This window comes from Pan paniscus, chromosome 11 (genome assembly GCF_029289425.2).
Source record: "Pan paniscus chromosome 11, NHGRI_mPanPan1-v2.0_pri, whole genome shotgun sequence".
NCBI classification, from domain to species: Eukaryota; Metazoa; Chordata; class Mammalia; order Primates; family Hominidae; genus Pan; species Pan paniscus.
Window position 1 is genome coordinate 103,500,628 of NC_073260.2, and position 15,564 is coordinate 103,516,191.

General features: G+C 38.3%; 1 long non-coding RNA gene across 2 annotated transcripts in view; it reads right to left on the reverse strand.

Moving 5' to 3' along the window:
* LOC117981646 (uncharacterized) overlaps window positions 1-14,743 on the reverse strand; it is a 32,709-nt gene extending 17,966 nt beyond the window's left edge. For both annotated transcript variants that reach the window (XR_010109163.1, XR_008619751.1), the window contains exon 1: window positions 14,625-14,743. This is a non-coding gene — a long non-coding RNA (uncharacterized LOC117981646). The remainder of the gene's footprint in view (window positions 1-14,624) is intronic.
* Window positions 14,744-15,564: the final 821 nt, after the last annotated feature.

Sequence of the window (15,564 nt, forward strand, 5' to 3'; positions counted from 1 at the left end):
AGTCATTTGAGTAGGCCTGAGTTAAAATACTAGCTTTACCACTTGCTAGCAGTGCTAACTCTGGGTAACTCAGATCATCTGTGTTCCAGTTTCCTCATCTGTAAAATGGAAATAATAAACAGTCCTCCCATTGCAGCTTTGTTGGAGGAGCAAATTAGTTAACCCACATAAAGTGTTCAGAATAGTGACTAGCAAGAGTCAACCCTCAATATATTTAGCTATAGTTGGCATTATAATTATTACCATCATTTGCTCTTATATTGATCAGTTTCTATCAAGGTCAAACTGTTTATTTACCTCATTTTACAGATGAGGCAAATTGGCTTCACATGAGTAAATGATTTTCTTTGTGCCCAATCCCAAGCCAGAATTACAGCAAAATTTCCAAACTTTCACTCATACACAGCCTAGTCTCTGTTAAATATGAACAAACCTTTACATGAAGGGCATTACAATTGCAAAGCAGTCTAATTATTTTTACATAAGAATTGAAGCAATAAAAAGAATTAGGCTCAGGTTCATTTCGTCATACCTGCACTGGATCACAAGGTCTACAAAAGTTAAAACAAATTAATTGTATTGGAGGAAAAAATAACAGTAAAAGAAATTAAAAGGAAGAAATGTTGATATCTGGTAAAATATCCAACCTGATATCATTCATAAGCAGCCCTAAGTTCTGTGGGGCCTTGAAAGGGCTATGATATGAATATCAACAGAACAGCAAATCAGTACTAAGTTTTCATGTAAGAAACACACCAAGGAAGCCATTTTCATGATTTTCATTTTGTAGGGAGTCACAACACTCCTCTCCATCCTCGAAATGCCAGCACTTAGCACCTCACTTGGCACAAAATTTGTGTGTGACAATGTGGGTTTGAACTGAGTGGAAAAGTAAGTTAAAGAGTTGAAAATGATCTAAATCTCCTTTGAAAATGGACAGAAGTATACCATCCATTATAATCCAGAAAATAAAATGGAAACATTCAATGATTCATAATCTGTAACAATAGAGGAGATGATTCTAAAGAGATAAGACAAAAATCAGGTATACTAAGCATTGGAATGCACCAAATAATTACAACTTGGAAATAAGACAAAAATCAGGTATATTAAGGATTGGAATGCATCAAATAATTACAACTTACAGATTTATTTTTATGCTATGCATAAACTAAGACAGGAATAATTTAGTTTTCCAAAGGTCAAACGGTGGGAAAAAGTAGGGGAAATGAAGAGAGATAGGGAACAACACTCACATGGATGTGAGTCCTACACAAAATATAGCAACATTCATAAATATCAAGTTCCCATTTCAAGAGCTCTTGAGGGGATCCATGCAGAATAAGGTTTATTTATAACTGTGACTAAGTTATTGATAAAGGAGTAAATAGTATTAGTGTTTCATTTTGAAAATCAGAAAAGTGTATACTATATTTTACAACTTCTATAAGAAATCTTTACTTTTTTTAAGATTCCTGTGATTGAAGTTTAAGTGTCAGTTATATAGAGAGTTCACCTGTATAACAATTCTGGATTGGATGGAATAATTGGTATCGCACTGTAAATGATGATAGAACTTGACAATAAATCAGCTCTATAAATCTTTCAGGCACTGGACAAGAAACAGTCCACGGCTGTGGTCCCTGAGAGAAGGATAACACCAGCTTTCTGCCTAGGGGAACTTTCCAAGCCATGGCACAGGGAAGTGAATTCCTATTGGAAAGCAGCACTCCTGCTGGAGAGAGAAAACAAATATTGGAGTTCAAGGCGGCTGAAGAGGCTAGAAGTGTGCTATTAGAAATTAGAAAGAGCCATGCAGTGATGGATCTCCAGATGTCTTCATAGGTGTCCTCTAGTGTCTTTTGCCAAATGCTAACCTATGCAATCACAAGGCAGGGATCTGCAATGCCTGGCTGACAGCAGCTACTAGAAGCTGAGAGCCACACAGAGACTCCAGAGGCTTTTCCACAGAGAAAGGTGTGCCAGTTCCAATCAGCCAAAAAAGAAAGACTTTACTGAAGACCCTGCTTATTTAGTTGAGACCTGAGACAGGTCATGTTTTAGAAGGGCTACTCTAACGCAAGGCTAATGGCCGCTCTACATCTGCCCTAAGCAAAAACAAGCTTGGGCAGGATCAAGCTGCCTGAAAGTAAATCAACTGCCTGCTAGCACAAAATCCAATATTTTTAAAAGTATAACAAAATCCAGAAATGGTATGAGACGAAAAGAGAATCTATGTGACAGAATGAAGAGTTTCAGAAATTGTACACAAGTGGGTAAAGATTTCCTCCTCATTTTAAAATTTATATAAAAGGCAATTGACTTTCTAAAACAAAAACTAGGCCAGGCGCGTTGGCTCACGCCTGTAATCCCAGCACTTTGGGAGGCCGAGGCGGGCGGATCACAAGGTCAGGAGATCGAGACCATCCTGGCTAATACGGTGAAACACCGTCTCTACTAAAAAAATACAAAAAATTAGCCGGGCGTTGTGTCGGGCGCCTGTAGTCCCAGCTACTTGGGAGGATGAGGCAGGAGAATGGCGTGAACCCGGGAGGCGGAGCTTGCAGTGAGCCGAGATCGCGCCACTGCACTCCAGCCTGGGCGACAGAGCGAGACTCCGTCACAAACAAACAAACAAACAAACAAAACTAAAATTTATTGTTTTATATGTAGAAGCAAAATGTATGACAGAATACAGAAATAGCAGAAATTAGGAAAGTGAACAAATGGAATTTTGTTGCAAGTTTCTTAAAATACAGCGAATGTGATGTGCTATAATATTCAGTGTATGTTATGATTATGATACATCTGATAATTCCTAGGGAGATCATTAAAAGAATCAAAATTGTAGCTAAAAAGCCAATAGAAGAAACAAAATGGGATTCCCAAAAGTACTTGATAATTCCAAAAATGTCAGGCAAGGAGGAAAAAAAAATTAAACAGGCAAATAGAAAATAAATAGCAAAATGGTAGATATTAACCCAATCATCGCGATGATTGCCTTAAGTGTAAACTAAATAATTAAAAGGCAGAGATTGGCAACTAGATTAAAAAAAAATAAAACCCAGCTGTGTCCTGTTTATAAGAGACACACGCAAAATGTTAGAAAAATGCTAAAAGTAAAGGAATAGGACCAGATATAACACGCAGTCACTTGTCATAAGAAAACTTTAGAGTAACTATTAGTGTCAAACAAAGTAGACTTCAAGCCTAATATACTGGCAAACAAATCTATCAACACATGAAAACGATGACACATCTTGACTAAGTGTGAGGTTCGGCCCAGTAATGCAAGCTTGCTTCATCACATTAACAAATATAATCTCAATAGATGCAGAAAAGTCCTTTGATGAAATTCCATACCTATTCCTGATTAAAAACAAAAAAAAACTCTCAGCAATCTAAGAACAGATGAAAATCTCCTTAATCTAACAGAATATCTACAAGACTTCAACTGCTAACTTCATACTTAATGAAGAAAAAGACTTAATGATTTCTCCCTAAGAACAGAAATAAAGCAAGGATGTCCACTCTTACTACTTCTATTCAACATTTTATTGTGGATTGTATCCAGAGTAATAAGCATGTAAAAGAAATAAAAGGCATAAAGACCTGGAAGAAAGAAATAAAACTCACTTTCTTCACAGATGGCATAACCTCATTCTAAGGAATTTAACAAAATTAAGTACTAGAACTAGTAGAATCTTAGCAGAATACAAGGTCAATATCCAAATCATTGTCCTCTAAAAGAAAAAACAGGCAAATATTTTTGCCAATCTTAGGGTAGGGAAATATCTCTTAGAGATGACACAGAAAATGCTAATCATAAAGAAAAATCAAACTTTATCAAAATTAAAACTTCTTTTCATCAAAAAACACCATTAAGAAAATGAATCTGTCAGAATCTAAGTTAAAAAATGAATAGTTGTATATTATAATATATGCACAATACATACATCTGACAAAGGCCTTGTATTCATATTATACGAATTCTTATACTTCAATAATAAGACATACAACCCTATAAAATGGAGAAAACACTTGAGACACTGCACAAAAGAAGATATATAAATGGTTAAATAAGCACATGAAACCACACTTAACATCCTTCATCAGGGAAATGAAATTAAAATTGCAATGATATACTACTATGTACCTATGGAATGGCTAAAATTAAAAACACTGATATATTACCAAGGATGTGGAACTCTCATTCATCACTAGTGGGTATGTAAGTGATACAATTACTCAGGAAAACTATTTGGCAGTTTCTTATTAAATATATATATATATTTACCCTATAATCCAACAATTCCATTCCTAAATATTTACCTAAGAGAAGTGAAAACAAATTTCTACAAGTAGACTTGTACAAGGATGTTACTAGCTTTCCTCATAATATTTTCAAATTGAGAACAATCCAACTGTCTATCAAGAGAATGGAGAAACAAATTGTGTTATATTCATAAAATGGAATACTACTCACCAAGAAGATGAACCACTGATACATGCAGCAGCTTGGAGGAATCTCGAAAACATTATGCTCAACAAAAGCCAAATATGAAAGAGTACATAATGAGCCCACTTATAGGTTTCAGAACAGACAAAACAAATCTGTAGTGATAGAAATAAGTCACAAGGAAGGGACATGTGACAGGAACCAGTCAACTGAGAAGACATGAAGAACTTTCTGGGGCAACGGAAATGTTCTATATATTCATGAGGAGTGAGTTATCTCGGGTATACGCTTTTTTTCAAAACTCATTGAATTTTATATTCAAGATTTTTGCATTTCACTATACGGAAATGATGCTAAATTTAAAAAGGAAAAAACATTAAATGGGCCAACTTATTCCCTGAAGATGGCCTACTGGCAATAGTATTTGAAACTGTCATATTTATTTCGTGACTAATGACCATCTCGCAACTGTTTGTGTATATTTCTTGCGGTGTGTAAATCACTGTTTTACAAAAATGGGATGGGATGGTATGATGCATATATTCTACCTGGTCGTATCTCGTTTTTTCACCAAATTTCACCAAATGCGCTGGGTTGGTGCTAACTCATTTTATCCCTATTAGCAGAAAGTGTTACAGCTTCTTAAATTTTTTGCCAACTTGATGGATGTAAAATATGCTATTGTTACTTCAATGTTTATTTCCTTGACTATTAAAGAGTTGAGCATCTTTCCATATATTTCACATAAATTTGGATTCTCGGCTGGGCACGGTGGCTCATGCCTATTATCCCAGCATTTTGGGAAGCCAAGGTGAGCAGATCACCTGAGGTCAGGAGTTTGAGACCAGCCTGGCAAACATGGTGAAACCCCATCTCTACTAAAAATACAAAAATTAGCCAGGTGTGATGGTGGGTGCCTGTAATTCCAGCTACTTGGGAGGATGAGGCAGGAGAATCATTTGAACCCAGGAGGCAGAGGTTGCAGTGAGCTGAGATCGTGCCACTGCACTCCAGCCTGGGCAACAGAGCGAGACTCTGTTTCAAAAAAAAACCCACAAATTTGTATTATCTTTTCTGTGAATTGCCTATTTATCTTCTTTGCCTATTCTTTTGCATTAAAAAATCTATAATCCTATCTTGGTTGAACAGCTCTTTCTAACACACAGGTTGTCCAGATAATCATCTAAATTTTATAAAATGTTTTATTGCCTTTGTCTTTACATGTAATTCTTTACTTTTATGTGGTGTGTGGTAATTTTCCAAATTTACTTTCCTCCAGATGGATTAACCACATGTAAAAGCCATTTCTTAGATCATAATAGTTTCTCATTGAAGTTTCATCTTTGTCAAACATTAAGTTTCCATATATAAAAAAAATTCATTATTGGGATCTTGTTTATTTTCTGTTCAATTTGTTTGTTTCTATATCAATGTTATGAGGCTATGATACATTGTCTTGTAATTTTTTTAAATGTTTTTCTTACGATCTATTATCCTATAATTCAAGTCATTCTCACTATTCCTCTTTTTTATTAATTTCTTAGCTATTCTTAGACATGCTGTATGAACTTTAAGATTATTTAATTCAATTTTTTTTTTTGAGATGGAATCTCGCCACCATGCCCGGCTAATTTTTTGTAGTTTTAGTAGAGATGGGGTTTCACCGTATTAGCTAGGATGGTCTCGATCTCCTGACCTTGTGATCCACTCGCCTCACCCTCCCAAAGTGCTGGGATTACAGGCGTGAGCCACCGTGCTCGGCCTTTTTAATTCAATTTTAAAGCCTCTTTATGATTCTCATTGGAATTGCCTTCGATTTATAGGTCAATTTGGGAAATTTTAAATTTGGAGAATATTAAGGATTCCATTTGAGAACATGATATATTTTTCCTTCTGTTTCACCTTTTTAATATCCTATAATATGATTTTTTAAAAATCTTCCTTCTTAAGTAATCTGTATCTTCTTTATTTCTAGGGGTCTTATAGTTTAGTTAGTATTGTGAATGGAATTTATAATTCTATTTTCTTTTTAACTGGTTATGGCTTTTATAGAGAAAGGATTTACCAAAAAAAAATTTTTTTTATTAAAGCTCATATCTAGAGCATTTTGGAAATGTGGAAGGAGATTATCCCATCCCATAAAGGCAAGTCTGAGTCAACAAGATCATCAATTAGGATTCAACAGAACTAGTCCCATTTTCTTCTAAATCTCTGTCTCCTGGTGGCTCCTTACCTGGCTACTCTCTGATTTGGGCACCTATTTTGCAGTTCTTTTCTGTTCTTCCTTGACTAAATTCTACTGGTCCTCTACTCAATGCCTTAGCTGCTCATCAGGCTGGTCTAAGAGGATGCCTGCTGCTTCCCAGGGGCTGAGGCTGGCACATCTATGGATTTGGTCTCTCAGACAATACAGTAGACACCACTAAAGCAATCTCCAGCTATATAGAATAAAACTTCATACCAGCAATATAAAACAAGTAACCATCTGCACCGAGGTCTTAAAAGTTTTATATGCAGTAAAGATTATTCCTAATGAGGAGATAAGAAACCATTACAAACTTGACGAGTGGACATTTAAATGTAGTTACATTGAGCTAATGAACCTTAAAAATTAACCGACTAAATCTCAAAGCAAGGTTAACCTGCACTGAGTAGGCCAAGCTTAAGTAGCCCACTACTAATGTTAACGAGGCGAAGTTTTCTTTCTCTTCCCTTGACCCTGGTATCTAATGTGTAGAGATGCTATTTAGCCATCTAGCCATCCTCTGATACACCCTACAGAGACCCAGTCTCTACCTACCTTCAACACACCTAGCCAGAGACAGCGAAATCAGTTTTCTATCTGCCTAATAGGCAAATACAAGCATACTTTGCCTTTGACATCTCTCTGCCTCCTCTTCCTGCTTTTGTCTAGCCAATCCTTATCTAGAAAACCAGCCCAGATATTCCTATCTGGGTTCAGCCTTGACTTTTTGATTCCTTACAGAACCCTCCATTTCTGAATCCACCTCGTCTCTTCCCTTTGTCGCGCCCCCACCAATCTGCTCATTACCTCCTCTTCTATAATATGACTCCTTCTCAGTACAGAAAATGTATTGAGGTCTAAGCTCTTGAACTTCATTGTGATGATAATTCCTTTGTCTACCATGGCTTGACCCCCACTTTTCTGTCTTCTATGGGGCTCCACATAATTTGACAGGCAGCATCCAGGGCTCTACCTTCAAACTTGCTTCAGGCAGGTTGTTTGCTGGGCTTGCCAGGACCTTGGCCTCCATATCATTTGAACTGTGACAGTTACCTCAGTTGATCCTCACACAGGAAGTAGAATAGGGTCTGTAACAGCATTACTTTCACTTTAAAAATAAAGGAGCTGGGGCTCAAGAGAGGCTTTAATACTTTTCCAACATCACAGAGAAGCGAAACCCACACTCAAACCCAGGTTTCTCCAATAGGTCTCCTGACTGAAAATTCCTTGCTTCCTGTAACTGTTTATTTCTGTCTCTGAGAATAACTTAATAAAAATTATTAAACTGTAATCTTCTTGAGGATGGAGGCCAGGTCTTTTTGCCTTTATATTTATTATCTCCCAAAGGAGATAATAAGGGCCCAGGTGTTACACAATAATTTTGATAAACAGTTAGGGCCAATAAGGGCCCAGGTCTTACACAATATTTTTGATAAACAATTCTGTGGAAAGTATACACAAACAGCAGAGTGAAAATATAAAACCAAAGCATGAATGAAGAAGTACAAACATTAACAACATTTACAGCTGATGGCTTTTCTAGGAACAGCTTTTATAGAAAGCATATATTTGAGAAATTGAATTAATCATGGCATTTTAGAGTATTAGAACCAGATCATAAAAATCTTTATGATCTTCTTATCTAATCCCTCTGAATTGAGAGAATAGCCAAACTTTAGGAGGCAATACGGAATAAAAGAATCTGGAGAGTAAATCTTTTTTCTTGATCCCAGAAACCCATTATTCAAGGAAGAAAGGTTTCTGGTCATATTTTTCTGGGGACAAGCATTTCCTAGCATTGTTAAGTTTATATAAGTATATAATATGAACTGTGTTAATCTATTTAAACATCCAGTGAGTCAATAACTTTTCTTTTTAAAGAGGCTGGTCTTGAACTCCAGGACTCAAGCAATCCTCCCACCTCAGCCTCCATAGTTGCTGGGATTACCGGCATAAGCAACAATGCCTGGCTTTCAATAACTTTTAGACAAATTAATTTTAAATGCTTAGATCATGTCTTTTAATTTTACCTCTTTGTTTTTTAACTTTCCTTATTCAAAAATAGATTACAAAAGATGTTGCAGGGGCCAGTCACAGTGACTCATGCCTGTAATCCCAGTTACTCAGGAGGCTGAGGTGGGAGGATCACTTGAGCCCAGGAGTTCAAGACCAGCCTAAGCAACATAGCAAGACTCAGTCTCTACTAGAAAAAAAAAAAAAAAAGTTGCCGTTTTGCTTCTTGACTGTGTGTATATCATACAACTACAAACTCTTAAATTCTTACAGGCTCATTAGAAAACCTCTTACCTTAGACTACCAAAAAGCAACACTGCCTTTAATAATGACCAGAATATAACACAAATGATTTTATCTGAGATACTATAAAAGTTATCTTCTTTTGAAACTACTTATATCTGCAACCCAAATAATGTTCCCATCACCAAAAAACTAAACTCTAAAAAATTAGCATATAACTTGGTTTTCTCTGAGTGATTCTTCTAAGCAGTTTATAAGGTGAGTTAACCTAAGAAAAGTCATTTTCAGTAATCGTAGGCAATGATGTTGAACAAGAATATAAAGAAATGAAAATTGTGAATTTAAATAAAACCTTAACTATATATAACAGGAATAACAGTTTTGAAACATATTACAGTTGGCTCTCCATATCTGGGAGTTCTGTAACTGCAGATGGAAAATACTTGGGAAAAAAATTAAAAAATATATCACAACTATTTATATAATGTGTACATGGTATTAAATATTACAAGTAATCTAGATTGAAAGCATATGGGAGAATGTGTGTAGGTTATATGCAATTATGTCCTCTTATATAATGGGCTTGAGAATTCTGGACTGCGGTATCTTGGAGTGGGGCAGGTAGCCTGTCCTGGAACCAATCCCCCATGGATACCAAGGGATGACCGTAATATGATTTTCTTTTTGCATCTCTTTGCATGACCTTCCTAGCCTGCCAGAATCATCCTTTTTGCCTCAGGAAATTTGGCTTGTGGTAGGAAGAATGTAAAGGAATGAAATGGTTTCATGCTGGGCTTTTACCTATCAAAGTGGGCTCTTGCAGTCCCCAGTGAAGCACTGGCTTTGAATAAAAGGAATTTCTCAGTTCCCCCAAAGACTCTTTTTAGGATAGCAAAGCTTAGAGAGCTGTGGATTGAGTTTTACAATAAGCCACAGGGAACAAAAACCTAGGATATGAAAATACGGGGAGACATACCTGCCTAGGGAATTAGTAGCAAGGTTTCTAGGATAGGAGGAAAGATATTCTAAAAAAGGAAGCATGGAAAAATGGAATGTAGAATTTTTAAAAAGCATATAGAATGGAAAGATCTGCATAGCAAAGCCCCTATTCCCTCTCCCCAGCTCCCTACCCCAGGCCTAAACCAAAACCACAAATTAGGGCAGGGACTTAGTGAGAATAGGAGATGCCTAAGTTGCAAAATTTAAGCAGGCACCCCCTCTCAGTATTGCAAGGCTGAAGGGGGGCTCCTCCTCAAAGTCTGTACCCTAGGTGCCCTGCTAGCCTCATCTACCCCAGCCCTGCTACAAGAACAGAGATGTGGTAACAGAAATATCCTAAGCCAAGAGGAAGAATCACACGCCATAGGTTTAGTGTCCTTTCTCAGGCAGATGCAGGGAAACCTGTGAGCTCTTAGGGTAGCACCAAATTCAGGGCACAATGTGGGAGAGACAGGGCAGTGCCTGCACAGAAGTTTCCGAATGAACTGCCAGGGGCATGACGAGATGGCAGAGAGAATGAAGAACGAATGGAGGCCTGGGGATGGAAAGGAAGACTGTCAAGGGAAGGAGAGAAGACAGGAGGTGATAGGGGGTCTTTAATTGGTATTAAGGGGGCCTAGGTTACTATCAACATATTGAATGAGGATACACCTAGTGTACAGACACCAGTGCAAGTAAGCCCCTCAAGAAGCTATCATGAACTAAAAGACAACCCGGGGTCTATATGTACAGGTCTGCGACCCAGTATTCACCAACTGCAGATTGTGTAAATGCCATACGCTAAGGTGCCTTGGGGAGAAGGGCAATAAATCAAAGAGTCTGCCCTGGAGCATACTGAGTTTCTTTTTATTGAAAAATCTTGTTTTGTATTGTTTACTTTTCCCTTGAAAATCACAGGATGTTATATCATAAGAATAATAAAAGTTATTCAAAACAGAAAACCCTACATTTCTCTTTATAAATATTAGTGTGTTAAATATTAGTGTGTTAGTGTATTAACAGCTCTATTGAGGTGTAACTAACATATACTAAACTGCAATAAACTGAATCAATTTAAATTGATAAGTTTTAAGATAGATACATGCCTGAAAAACCTCACGACAAGCAAAACAATTAACATTTCCACCTCTCATGCTCCTTTGCAATCCCTCCCTTTTCTCATTCCTCTTCACTATCTATCCTCAGACAGCCACTTATTTTCCTTCTATCAGTGATGATTAGTTTCCACTTTCTAGAGCCTTAAATAAGTAGAATCATACAGTATCTATTCTTTTTTTTTCTGGCTTCTGACATTCAGTATGATTATTCTGAATTTCATCCATGTTATTGCTTGTATCAGTAGTTCACTTCTTTTTACTGCTGAGTTGGATTTCATTGTACAGTTATGCCATAATTTATTTATCCATTCATCTGTTTATGGAAATTTGGGTTGTTTTCAGTTTTTGGCTATTAAAAATAAAGCTGCTTATGAGAATCCCCATTGTGGCACATCTTCACTAACACTTGTGGTGGTTAAATCTTTTTCATCTTAGCCATCTTTATCAGTGTGTAGCGATATCTCATTGTGGTTTTATTTGCATTTCCATAATTACTAATTATTTTGACCATACTTTTATGTTCTTTTTTTGTCTCTTACTTGGTTACTTGTGTTTTCAAATCTTTTGCCTATTTTGGGGGGGTTTATTGTCTTCCAATTATTGAGTTTTGAGAGTTCTGTATATATTTGCAAACAAGTTCTTTATTAGTTATGCGATTTTAAAATATTTTCTTCTACTATATAGCTTCTTTTCACTCACTTGAAAGTGTCTTTTGAAGGCCAGAAGTAGCTAAGAAATGCTTGCTTAGCTATCTAAGAAGGCTTCTTAGATGAAATACCTAAGAAATCTCTACCTAACCCAAGGTCACAAAGAGTTTTATTCTGTGTTTTCTTTGAGGGAGAGGAGTGACCTCTGAAAACTCAAGGTGCTGAAAATAAAAAAGAATTTATTTTGTAGCCAGTCTGTTACTGCCATGAAATATATTTCAAGGTTTTAGCCTCCCAGATGGTGCTCTTTGGGATGAAAACAAATTGAAGCATTTGCCCAAGGAAAACAAAATTGACATGTTCGAATAATTTTAAAATTTCTTCTAAAGATTAGAATATATTAATTCAGTTGTTATCTTGGACTCTGACTTCCTCTGTACCAGTGGATAACTGAAAGTTGAATATACATACTTCAGTAATGTAACTATCACTGAACGTTTTGTTTTGGGTTAAAATTTTGGGAATAGAAAACTCATACTAGATTTAATTCATTCATCCAACATATTTATGGATACTTACTATGCCAAGCACTGTACTAGGGGCTTTTATCCATTTTCATCTATAAATTTTATTATTTGATCTTTCTAATAACTGTGTGCTTTTGGCAAAAGAAACTTCATTTTTAAAGGTTAAAAGTTGTCAAATTCTCACTGTGAGTGAGAGAGAAGCCTCTGAGAATCTATAATCTAGTTAAATAGTCAAGTACCTTGACAACAACAATACCCTAAGATAAATACCATCATAGACATACGTTAGCCTATGTGGCTCCCAGAGGGGATCTCTGGGAAGGCTTTTAAAGAATGAATAGAATTTTGACAGGTAAGTACTGGGCTGTGATAAGGGGAGGAGGTAGAATAGAAAAAGTAGACGGGAAATTTTTCACAGAGGCACATTGGCCAGAGAATGCCTGGTGTGGTCATGGAACAGCAAGTTGCTGTGATTTTTGGTAAGGGGATAGGATGGTAGGAGATGTCAGCATGTGACAGGTTCGGGGGCAAGAAGAGATATACTGTAGCAGGCAACGGGGAGTCAGCAAAAGATTTAGACCAGGAGAATGGCTACATCAGAACTGTGTTTTAAGAAATATTTTTGCCATCCTTAAATAATCTATGGCAGTCTGGGTAGAAGGAGGAAAGAGATTGGAGGCAGGGAGGCTGGGGGAGGCCATCTTGGTAATGCTGGCAGGACGTGGGCAGGACTGGGAACTGACCAGGGGAAAGGGAGAATTTCACTTTTCATACAAAATGTTCTCTCCTAAGCTCTTTTTGTACTCTTTCCTTGGGAAATAACGTAGAATCAGCTAACTGCTTGATTTGAAAGGATTTTTTATTTTTCGACTGATTGGCGTGTTCTTTTTTGGCAACTAAAAAGGGCCTCTTTTTGTGCAGCAGAAAGATATAACCCAAGACGCTCCAGAAAGTCAACTGAGTTATGATGTAAAGAATGGACGTGAGGGAGGCCAATTACTCCTCACCCAGGTACTGGAAAATAAGGAATGGACAAAGAACACTACTGATTAGTAGGAGATCTGGAAAGGATGGGATCAATCGAATTTGATTGGATGGGGTGCTTAATGATGACTCCCCAATTTAAAATCAAGTGGCTAGAAAAATGGTGGTCTTTCTGTGGGAAATAATGATTTAGGAAGAGAGATAGTATGCTTATTTTAAATAGGTTGAATTGGAAGACGTTCCAAAGATAGTCCAAACAATAGGACTTTCATGAGGAAATATCCAAAAGCTGCTCAAAGGCCAGAGATAGTATTCATAAAAGAAGAAAGGGCGGAAAATAATAGTCAAAAGTTGTCCACATGGAGATAAAGCCATGTGTGGTTGCCTATGCTGAGGGATAACATGGTGACAAATGGATGGTGACTAAGGGCAGACTTTTGAGGAAATACAGCAGGAGAAGAAGACCCATCCAGAGAGACAGAAGGGACATAAGGCAAGAGACGTAGAATATGTAGAACTTCAGGGGTAAATGGAAGACAGACAGAATTGGTAAAATGCAGCAGACCTGTCAATGAGGATGTGGATGCAGGGGCTGTGTTTGGTGACAAAGGATCAATTCTTCTGGGCAGGCTTTCCACCTTCTCCCTCCTGCCCCACTGCAGGCCATCTGGGACTTTACTTTCTCTCTTGCTGCTTAACCTGATCAGAGATAGCATTGATAATGGGTTAGCCACCAGTTTACCCTTTAGATCAAATGTTCTGTAAAAGCAAGGACCGTGGGGCATCATCCCGCAAGGTGATACAGGATAGGGATTCGGGGAAAAATTAACATGCTCGCGGACGGAGCAGTGTCAGGAGAGTCAAACTGTAAGGTATTATGGAACAGGAAGATGGTAGGAAATGAAAGAAGCACCTGATCAGAGAAGGCAGGCAGGGAGTTATTAGAAGATTCCATTGAGAGAGAAACAGAAAGAATACAACGTTTAATTATATGGTAAGAGAGAGTTGTCTATGTCCCTAAAGTGCAGTGAAAGCCAATGGAAAGGAGGGGATGACGATGCAAGAAGAGGTGATGGTTAACTACTGATGCAGTGAGTCTGAGAAGGGACTGGTAAACACAAAGTTGGGGTTAACCTCCGACTGAGGGCAGGGTATGAGAGAAGGTGCAGAGAAATGTAGAGGTGAGAGGTAGGCATAGTGAATGGAATGGACTATGAAAAAAGGAAGCCACGGCCTAATGGGAAACAAACAAGAAATCCCACCAACCTTGAAGTTCTGATACTGCCATTTTATCAATTGTGTGACCTGTGGCAAGTGACTTAACATTTTTTTAATGCCTCAACTTCCCTTTTGGTAAAAATGGGGGCGCTAACTTCCAACTCCAAAACCAGATGCCATTGTCCCACTTACTTGCAAGTGCCTTCTTAGATGTTTCTCCGTTTTTGTTTTAACGTTTCCCTTTCTGGGCAGAGGAGCTTGAAGATGGGCTGGATCTTATTAGCAAAGCAGGAGGGTGGGTCATCTGTGTACGGAGACAGTGATGTCATAAGCCTGAGAGATCACGAAGGGGTTGTAGCAGTGCTGGGCATAGGCTAGAGAAATTAACACAACGTGAATAAAGATTTGCAGGCACCAGTGAGAACCCAAGGGAGATTAGAGAGCAGGGAGGCCTGATAGAAGAGGAATCAGGCCCCTAGCTGAAAAAGTGTTGGGGAGGTGTGCTACAAACTTCGTTTTATTTTTATTTATTTTTTGAGACAGGACCTCGCTCTGTTACCCAGGCTGGAGTGTAGCCGCATGATCTTGGCTCATTGCAGCCTCGACCTCCCAGGCTCAAGCGATCCTCCCACCTCAGCCACCGGAGTAGCTGGGACCACAGGCCCGCGTCACCATGCCCGACTAATTTTTGTATATTTAGTAGAGACGCGTTTTCGCTATGTTGCCCAGGCTGGTCTCGAACTCCTGGGCTCAAAAGATCCTCCCGCCTCGGCCTCCCAAAGTGCTGGGATTATAGGCATTAGCCACTGCGCCCGGCACAAGCTTCGTGTCTGAACCTGGCTCACCGGTGGGCACTGAGCGGAGCCCACCCTGGAATCCACTCATGTCGGGAGGTTTGGGGATGGGCTTCAGCGAGTTCGGAGGCCCCGGAAATCGCCCAGATGCATTAATTTCCAGAAGGCTTGCAAGGGGGTCTCAACATAAAGATTAGGAAGCTGTAACCAGAGTTTGGTAAGCCCACCGGGAACGCGAGCCGCCTCCCAGCCTTGCGCCCTGACGCGCTCTAGCAGTGCTGCAGAAACTTCGAGAACTTCGTTTTCATCTCTTCCCCAACGCACGACCTCGGGCTTTT